Source organism: Oryctolagus cuniculus, chromosome 1 (genome assembly GCF_964237555.1).
Source record: "Oryctolagus cuniculus chromosome 1, mOryCun1.1, whole genome shotgun sequence".
NCBI lineage: Eukaryota > Metazoa > Chordata > Mammalia > Lagomorpha > Leporidae > Oryctolagus > Oryctolagus cuniculus.
In genome coordinates this window covers 195316360-195325859 of record NC_091432.1, presented here as the reverse complement: position 1 = coordinate 195325859, position 9500 = coordinate 195316360, and the positions used below count along the sequence as shown (strand labels likewise).

Genomic DNA, 9500 nt, shown 5'->3' with positions numbered 1-9500 from the left:
TGGGAGCTGGTACCTTTACAAAGGTCTGCAAATAATTCTGGGTGTGCTTCCGGATTGACAACCATTGGCAAGGACTGAAACAGAAGTAGCCGTGCTCACACTACCAGGACATTGAATGCTACTTAAAAACATATGGTAAGAACACCTAGCATAAGATCTACCCTCTTAACAAAATTTTAAGAGGAAAATACAGGATTGTTAAATATAGGCACAACATTGTTCAACAGAAGTTTAGACTTTACTCATTTTATGTGACTGAAGTTTGTTGTTTAATGTTACTTAATAAAGACATGCAACTAAGAGAAGGTGACAATATTCTGCTTTTTCGTGAATGCTGACAAGTAAAGGAGACCTTTCTGGAATCCAGAAGTTGGAAAAGAAACTTGGTTTTTTATTTACAGTTGTACTGTCAGTAAATTTTTTTTCAGACACTTACCTAGAATCCTGTAATGACCTCTGTTGGATTCAGTCTCTGGCTTCACAAGTGAGGCTCAAGTTGGCATTTTTATTAAGTCATCATGTGAGAGCCAGATGAAGGGAGCATCTGTGGGACATTGCCTGTCCCAGGTCCTGCCTTAGATAAAAGGTGGAAAGACAGCAGGGAGCAGCCCACAAAGGCTCTGTCACCTAGGTTCAGCTTTGTGGGAGGCTTTGCACTGCCAGTGTGTGCATGCCTCCTTCACTTGCTCCTGGACAGCTCTGCCTCCGCATACTCGTGGTTAGCATATCTTATCCTGCTAGTTAAGCACTGACACTCCATGGAAAATGAGTTACAAAGCTAAAAGAGGATGTAAGAGATGCCATTAGAAAGGGTGGATAAAGATTTTATGGGTCTCCAGCTATTTTTTTAACTATATCACGACAGAAATGTCACGTCTTATAATCGTACACATTAGCAAGGAAAAACATTAAAACGTTTTGCTAAAAGAAATCTTTCTTCAAAACTCCAAATTCCTAACGGATATGAAAAGAACTATTGGGAAAATTATCTTGAAGTTAAAAGCCCAGGATCAGTGCTGTCTTGATTGAAGACATTTGCTAAAGAGCTTCTAGTTGGGACAAGAGTGAAGACACACATCTCTAATTCTTGCAACTGTAATAGTGCCAGAAGAAAGCAAAGGAGATCCTGGCAAATGCCACACATGGCCTTTAGTTTGCAAGGGACAGAGCATGTGGCAGTCTGCCTGTGGAAGCCCTTCCCCCTGAGAAATCAATAATCCCAGGAATCAGCAGCACCAAGAGCAACAGCACCATGGAAATCAGGCAGGGGCAGGAGGTGGCCTGCTGCCTGCCAAGGGAAGGAGGCGTGTGGCTCTTCTGCAGAGTACATGGCCTGGTGGAGTCAAACCCTGTGGGAGGTGTGCTCAGCTGTTGGCCCACGGACTCCTCTTTCAGAAATTTATCCCTAGAAATGGGCCTAGAAGTTGACACAAATTTAGCAAGCTTTATTCACAGTAGCATAGAATTATAAACAACCAACATTACCAGAACGGTTTTAAAAAGTGAAATAACCAGGGCCAGCGGTGTGGCATAGCAGATAAAGCCACCGCCTTGCAGTGTTGGCATCCCATATGGATGCCAGTTTGTGTCCCAGCTGCTCCACTTCTGATCCAGCTCTCTGCTATGGCCTGGGAAAGCAGTGGAAGATGGCCCAAGTACTTGGGCCCCTGCACCCGCATGGGAGACCTGGAAGAAGCTCCTGGCTCCTGGCTTTGGATTGGCCAATTGGGGAGTGAACCAGCTGATGGGAGACCTCTCCCTCTCTCTCTGCTTCTCCTTTCTCTATGTAACTCTGACTTTCAAGTAAAATAAATAAATCTTTAAAAAATGAAATAACTAAATAATGAATATTATTTTATTAGAAATGACGCTTTAACGGAATCATTAATATCATATAAACTCCCAGTAAATCACACTTAAATGAAAAAACATGCTCTATTATAATAGTAGCTTCGTAAACTAATATAAAGTACATTTACACTGTATTTCTGAAAGTCCTTCAAAGGTGAATGTTTTGTCTAAATTCCTGAAATCAAATGTGTCAATGGATGTCAAAAGGTTTTTGTCAGTGTTAACATAAATAAAAACAAACAACACAGAGAGAGGGAGAGACCACCCCGGGGGAAAGAGGGAGAGAGAGAGACTATCTCAAGAATAATAGTTAATTTGGAATACCTGTGTGTCGCAATGGGAAGAGCAGAGCATTGCAATGGAAACTTGCAGGCCATAGGAAACTACTGGCATGTTCAGGGAGCTTGAAGCAAGGGAGTCTTTAAAGGCAAAAATGGTGCTTTGAAGCCATCGACTTCTGCTACAAAGGATTAATAACCAGGTGATGTTAATCTAAACTGAATGGGTAATTGTTGGGCAGATGTCTTTGGAGTGGTTCTTCTGGGACAGGCTTGTGGGGGCTGTTGTGATGTTCTGGTTCTGGCAGACTCCTTTGTGATAGTTTTGATCAGGTGATTATATGTAGTAACTTTTTCTTCCTAACCTCCTGGATTTACTTATTTTTGTTACATAGGCAACTCTGTTTTCATTCTTAAAACTTCCCCATTCCTTTCACAGCAGCCACCAAGCATGGTAGTTGAGGCATGGTTGTCATTCTCTGTCCATGCAAGGACCCCATGGGTGTGAAAGGGGAACTTCTTGATTAATGATCTCTTCAGTTATGTTCATTCATAACATATCTGGCACTTGAGACTTAAATATGCATTCCCACCTCTCACCAAAAGTATGTTCCAATATATTATAAAGAGGTGAAATATTGAACCATGTTAAACACACAGTGATGCAATTAAAAACGGTGGATTCTCTCACCTCAGATAAGATCTTGGAATCTTCAAAGCCATGACTCAGATGCCAAACATCATCTGTAGAGACCTTCTATCACAATTGCAAGGCAAACTTTTTAATATTCAGCACTGGTAATTAATAATAATCATCATCATCATCATAGGAAGGACATTTAGCCTAGTGGCCTAGACACCAGTGAAAGGAATTGCATCCCATTTCACAGTTCCTGGGTTTAATACCCACTCTGGCTTCAGACTCCAGTTTCCTGCTTGTGTGGACTCTGGGAGGTAGCAGTGGTGAAATCAGGTAATCAGGCTGTTGTCATCCCTATGGGACACCTGGATTGGGTTCTGGGTTGCTGGCTTTGGCCTGTGGCACTCTGGGGGCCACTTATTATTTAAATAAAAATAAATTGTTGAATAAATTTTCAATATATTTGAAAATGAAATTGAAATCACAGTATTATTTGATTTCCCTTGAATCTGCACCACTGTGCATAAAGGGCCATCAAAGGCCAAACTCCTGATAAGGAAATAAGGAAATCCACATCTTTGTGATGTTTACATTGCTGTCTATGGCTATAATATCTCAAAATTTTAGCCTCTATGTGTGAAGGAGGGTTTGACTCAAACTTTGTGACACCAAACAAGAGAATATAATAAGGATATATTCAATGTTTTTCTCAGTAAATTTTTTCTCTATTTTAAATATATTGTCTCTTTCCCCCAAAGCTGTTATTGAATCATCAAGTTGGATAATGCAAAAACAGAATGTTAGTGCATAAATGTCTTAGAATTAAGAAAATATTGGGGCTAGCACCGTGGTGTAGCAGGTAAAACTGCTGCCTGCAATGCCGGCATCCGATATGGGTGCCCGTCCAGTCCCGGCTTCTCCACTTCCAATCCAGCTCTCTGCTAAGGCCTCAGAAAGCAGTAGAAGATGGTCCAAGTCCTAGGGCCCCTGCATCTGCATCAGAAGACCCAGAGGAAGCTCCTGGCTCCTGGCTTTGGATTGGCATAGCTCTGGCCATTGCGGCCAATTGGGGAGTCTTCCATCCGATGGTTCACTCCCCCAATTGGCCGCAAGAGCCGGAGCTGTGCAGATCCGAAGACAGGAGCCAGGAACTTATTCTGGGTCACCCACACGGGTGCCGGGGCCCAAGGACTTGGGCTATCTTGTACTGCTTTCCCAGGCCATGACAGAGAGCTGGATTGGAAGTGGAGCAGCCGGGACTAGAACCCGCACCCATATGGGATGCTGGCACTTCAGGCCAGGGTGTTAACCCACTGCACCACAGCGCTGGCCCCTCCCATCAACAGTTTGTGAGAGCTCCTCTTTCTCCACATCCTTGCCAGCATTCATTACTCTTTCTATAACAGCCATTCTTTTTTAAACTTTTATTTTAGTTATATAAGTTTCATGTATTTCATATATATAGATTTAGGAACACAGTGATACGTCCACCCTACCCTCCCTTCAACCCATGCTCCAACCCTTTTTCCTCCTGTCTCCCCTTTCCCTACTCTTAGTTTTTATAAAGACCTATTTTCAGTTTAGTTAATACTCGGACGGTTAACCCTACACTTAAGTGAAGAGTTCAACAAATAGTATGAAGAACTAAACACTGTTCTTCAACAGAAGAGACAAAGGCTGTAAACAAACATCAAATATCAACACATCCATTTCACTCCAACACAGTACATTTTGGGTACTCTATTAGTTACCACAGATCATGGAAAACATATGGAATCTGTCTCTTTGGGATTGGCTAATTTCACTAAGTATAATAGTTTCCATTGTATCCATTTTGTTGCAAATGAAAGAATTTCTTTTTTTATATAGCTGAATAGTACTTCATTGTGTATACATACCATAATTTCTTTATCCAGTCATCAGTTGATAGACATTGGTTGATTCCATATCTTAGCTATTGTGAATTGAGTTGGGGTGACATGATACCTCATTGTGGTTTTGATTTGAATTTCCCTGATGGTTAGTGATATTGGACATTTTTTTCATATATTTGTTGAGCATTTGTATTTCTTCTTTCAGGAATTTGTCATTTAGGTCCGTTGCCCATTTTGTAATTGTATTGGTTGGTATTACTTTTGGTTGAATTTTTTGAGTTGCTGATAAATTTTGGACAGCAATCCTTTGTCAGATAAGTAGCTTACAAATGTTTTCTCCCATTCTGTCAGATGTCTCTTCAGTCTATCTATTGTTTCCTTTGCTGTGCAGAGGCTTCTGAGTTGGGTATAATCCCATATATCTTTTTAAACTTTATTTTCTTCTGTAAATCAGTATTTTTTCATACTTTGTCACATCACTTTTTATCTCTAATTTAGTAGCGTTCATATAATTCAAAATTATGGATCCATGCTAATCCCATATCACTTTATTGCTGCATTTAACTCCTCTCAGAATGTAACATTTTCATTTTTTGTTTAGTCATCTCCACACACCATATTTACCTTAAAATAATCTTCCTGGCTGCCCTATATGTGCAGACTGCTTTATAAAAGTTCATCTTACCTGCTGTGGGGTGCAGCAATCTATAGCAAAAGGAGAAGAGTTGGGACTATCAGCACCAGCATGGAGCTTTGTCTTCATTAATTACTGTTTAGAGTTCTTGAAGCCTCCCAGAGAACAGGCTGACTTTCTGTTCATTGTTCCAGTGCCCCAGTTTAGAGACAGAGTATCGCAGGTCTGTTCTCCTTTCTCTGTCTTCCACTGGGGTCCTGAGTGTATCTGTTGCCTTGGGAGAATAATCCAACCGCACTCGCACTCCAGGTTTCTGCATGCACATGGTTTCCACCATTCATGTTCGTGGACCAGAGCTACTCAAAGTGTTTCTTGATGAGATGAGAGTGCTTCCTAGTGTATTGCTTTTCTCAGGTTGTTCTTTCTATTTCAGCAACCATCACTGCACTTTAAGGAGTGGATAATCCTGACAAGGATTATTCACAATTTCCTTTCCAGGGTATTGAGCTGCTCTCAAAAAGGGGCTGTGTGTTATTCCTTACAACATCTTCCTTCCAAGCTGCTTTCATTTGTATCAAATGTCAAAAAAAGATCTGTGTTTTATAGCTTATCTAATTTTCCCAGAGGGTTTATGTAGGATTTCCACATTTGTGCATTTGTCATTTCAGCCTGCTTCTCAGGGAAGGGAAGATGGGTGGCAGGGATTTGTGGAGTGAGAGGAGAAATGCGAGAAGCATACATTTGGATGCTTTTAGTCTTCCAGTCTCCGCTTTCCTCTCTCTCCCATAACCCTGTGCCCAGCAAATGAACATGCTTCTGGTTTCCTGGAGACAGCTGAGGCTGTCAGAAATTATCCTGTGTAATGTGACAGTTTCCTGTCTCTAAATAGAGTCATGGGCTTTTAACTTACCTGTGTCTTCGATACTGGCTGAAGCTGATGCTCCTTCCAGTGAAGCCTTTTATATCTTCAATTAAATTCTTAAACTCAGTGCTTTATTTTTCCATGTTTATTCCCCCCCCCACACATCATGACATATGCTAAGCTTAAAAAACCTTTAAAAAAAAGTAAGAAATTTTAATATTAAATAAAAATGATAGTTAATTGAAGAATAAATATTCTTTTTTATAGATTTACTTATTAATTTTAAAGTCAAAGTTTCAGAGAGAGGTAGAAATAGAGAGATCTTCCATCTGCTGGTTTACTTCCCAGATGGCTGCAAAGGCCAGCACTGGACCAGGCTGAGGCCAGGAGCCAGAAGCTTCATCTGGGTTTTCTGCTTGGGTGGCAGGGCACAAGCACTTGGGCCATTTGCTGATGCTTTTCTCAGGTCATTAGCAGGGAGCTGGATCAGAAGTGGAGCAACTGAGACACAAACCAGAATCCATATGGATGCCAGCATCACAGCCAGCAGCTTTACCTGTTATGCCACAGTGCCAGCTCTGAAGAAATATTCTTAAATTATGCAGCTTTAAAATTCAGGGACATGGTAGGTTTCCCTATAGAATTTCTTTAGATGACCCACATTTCCTCTTAAATCATTACTTGGGGTTTTATAAATTTTAACATTTTAATCCATGTAATTGTCTTGTTGTATATTATAAATTTATTTCTGATGCTGCAAAACCCCAAAACCCAGGTCTTCTCACCCCATGAGCATTGAGCCAATCCCTGACACTGGGGTCGGGGAGGAAAGTAGATATTTATTTTGTAAAACTAAGAGCCCAGACAACTATTGCTTAATTCTTGGGCTCCCCAGGGTTTAAGGGTAAGCAATCTCAGGATGGTTGTTGGGGTTCGGAGGTGCATGTTCAGTTCATGTGCAGGCCTCTGATTGATCCACAGTGTTCACGGTCCTTTGATTAGTCACTGACAGCATGGCCATCATGTTCATTTGGGAATTTTGGTGATGGTAGAATGAGCTGCAGCCAGTCTGGAGCTACATGCAGGTGGCTGTTACATTGCTTGTTCAGGGACTGGGTTCCTGTTTAAAAACAAAAAACCAACCTACCATTAAGTTATTTTCTATAAAGGAGGTTACTGAACTCATGAGTCTTGTGATCTAGGATCCTGTGGGGCCGCTTAGACCTCTCATACCACTCCCTTAATTCAGTGTGGTAAGAGGTTGATTTGAAGTCATCAAAGCTGGACAAAGACACTTTAAGCTAAAGGAGAGGAACTGAGAGACTAGGGCTGAATAACCTACATCAGGCACTGTATAGGTGCTTGGTTTCACTGGCACATAGAAAAATTATTATAATCTACAATTGTTTTTTATATCTCCCAGAGTCCGTACTCTGGGAGTTATTGCAAGTGTATATGTGTATTGTTTCTTGGTTTTTAAACAGCTAATCATAAGAGTTGTTAGTGATTCATACACTATAGTCTTTCTAATTTTTTTGATTTAATATTTAATCCACTATGTAACCAATGTTTCTCCTGTTTTCCTGGTTGACTTGATGGTACTTTACAGTATGTTTCTAAATTTCCTAATATCAAGCCATGCTGTCACCCCTGAGATGTACTCTACTTGATTATAGTAGATGAGTCTTTTAAAATGTTGTTTAAATCCATTTTCTGGTACTTCAGATATAAATTTTGCTTCTACATTCTTAAATGAGTTTTATCTCTGTTTATCCGTGCTAACTATTGTATTTTGACTTCAAGGTGTTTCTAATTTCAGAAAATAAATTGAATAGTCTTTCTTTGACTATCTCCAAAGGAAATTACACAGAATTGAAATTACTTGCTGTTTGAAAATGTGAAATACATTGTCCTTTAAACTGTCAAAGGACTTCTGGCACCAGTTTTTTGAAATAACTATTCTTCTATAGACATATAGAAGATACGTGGCTGTATATAAAACCAAGGAGAGATTTCCATTCATAGTAGTTTTAGGAGTTGTTAGCTTTTTGTAAAACTATATTGAGTGATTTCTGATTTTTGTTCTTATGTCTCTATACTTATCCATCTATATTTTCATCTATAATGAGCTTGTTCTCAAAACAGTTGAAATACATTATTGAAAGTTGTAGACTTCTGTATTACTTAACTCTGAAGTGCTTTTAGGAACTTTCAAAATAAGAATTCTCATAAATTCTCAATTTTATGGGACTAAATTTATGCTGTAGAACTCGGAACATAAAAAAATTCTTTTCAAAGATTCAAAAACCAAGAAAACTTTACTAGAGTCTTTTTATGTAAAACTAATTTATTCTATACATGATAAATATTGCTATTGTGCTAATATTACCATAATTGTGTAAAATCCCACCTGTTCATTTTATAGATCATAATTTTGATAAACCCAGAGTTGTAATATATATAGAAGAACATTGATGTACCTTTTGATGAACAGTCTATGAAAATATGATTCAGTAGAAAGCAATTTCTCTATAAAGTAATCTATCAGAAAAATAAATATTTGAGATTCATGTTTGTAATGTACCACATTAAATTATAAATTTATTACAATCTGAATAATACCTCAAGTTGTTATAGACACATAAAGGGTAAAAAAAGCCTAGAATATTTGAACAGGCTTTTCTACACTTGATCTTAGCCAAAAGGCTGAGAAGCGATTGAACAGGCTTTTCTTACCATTTTTAAGATTATGAAGTCGTGGTAATTAAGACAGTAATCTAATAGTGCAAAAAGAAAAGAACAAGCAAAAGAAAAGAACAAGAAACAGACCCATGCATACATGAATCTTCAAGTGTTACACAAAAATGTTTTTCAATAAATTATGTTGGAACAATAAGATGTCTATATGGAAAAGTGATTTTAGACATCATACAAAGATGTCAACAAATGGGTTTAAATAGACCAAACAGGAAAGTCAAATTACAAGAATTTTGGAAGACAATATAAGAGTATCTTAATTAACTAGAAATTAGAAAAGTATCTTGGACAAGACAATATTGTCTCTATATTAAGGGAAATGATAAATTCAGTTATACTATAATTTAATTCAAGGTTTCTATTCATCAGAAGATATAAAAGAATACAAAGCAAAGAGTGGGAGACAGCATTTTTAATGCATATTATCAATAAAAGACTGTATATACAATGCTTGTAAGTCACTATTTTAAAAAAAGAAAAAATATAGAAAAATAGGCCAGATATTTGAAAAGACATTTCACAAAAGAGGAAATCCAAGTGGTCAATAAACATAGGTAAAAGTATTGAACCTCAATAGTATATCAAACTTGAAATAGTCACCAGA

At 38.5% G+C, this 9500-nt stretch overlaps 1 pseudogene; it reads right to left on the bottom strand.

Annotated features, from left to right (window-relative positions):
* Positions 1-8707: 8707 nt before the first annotated feature.
* Positions 8708-8857, bottom strand: LOC127484930 (U2 spliceosomal RNA; annotated as a pseudogene).
* Positions 8858-9500: the final 643 nt, after the last annotated feature.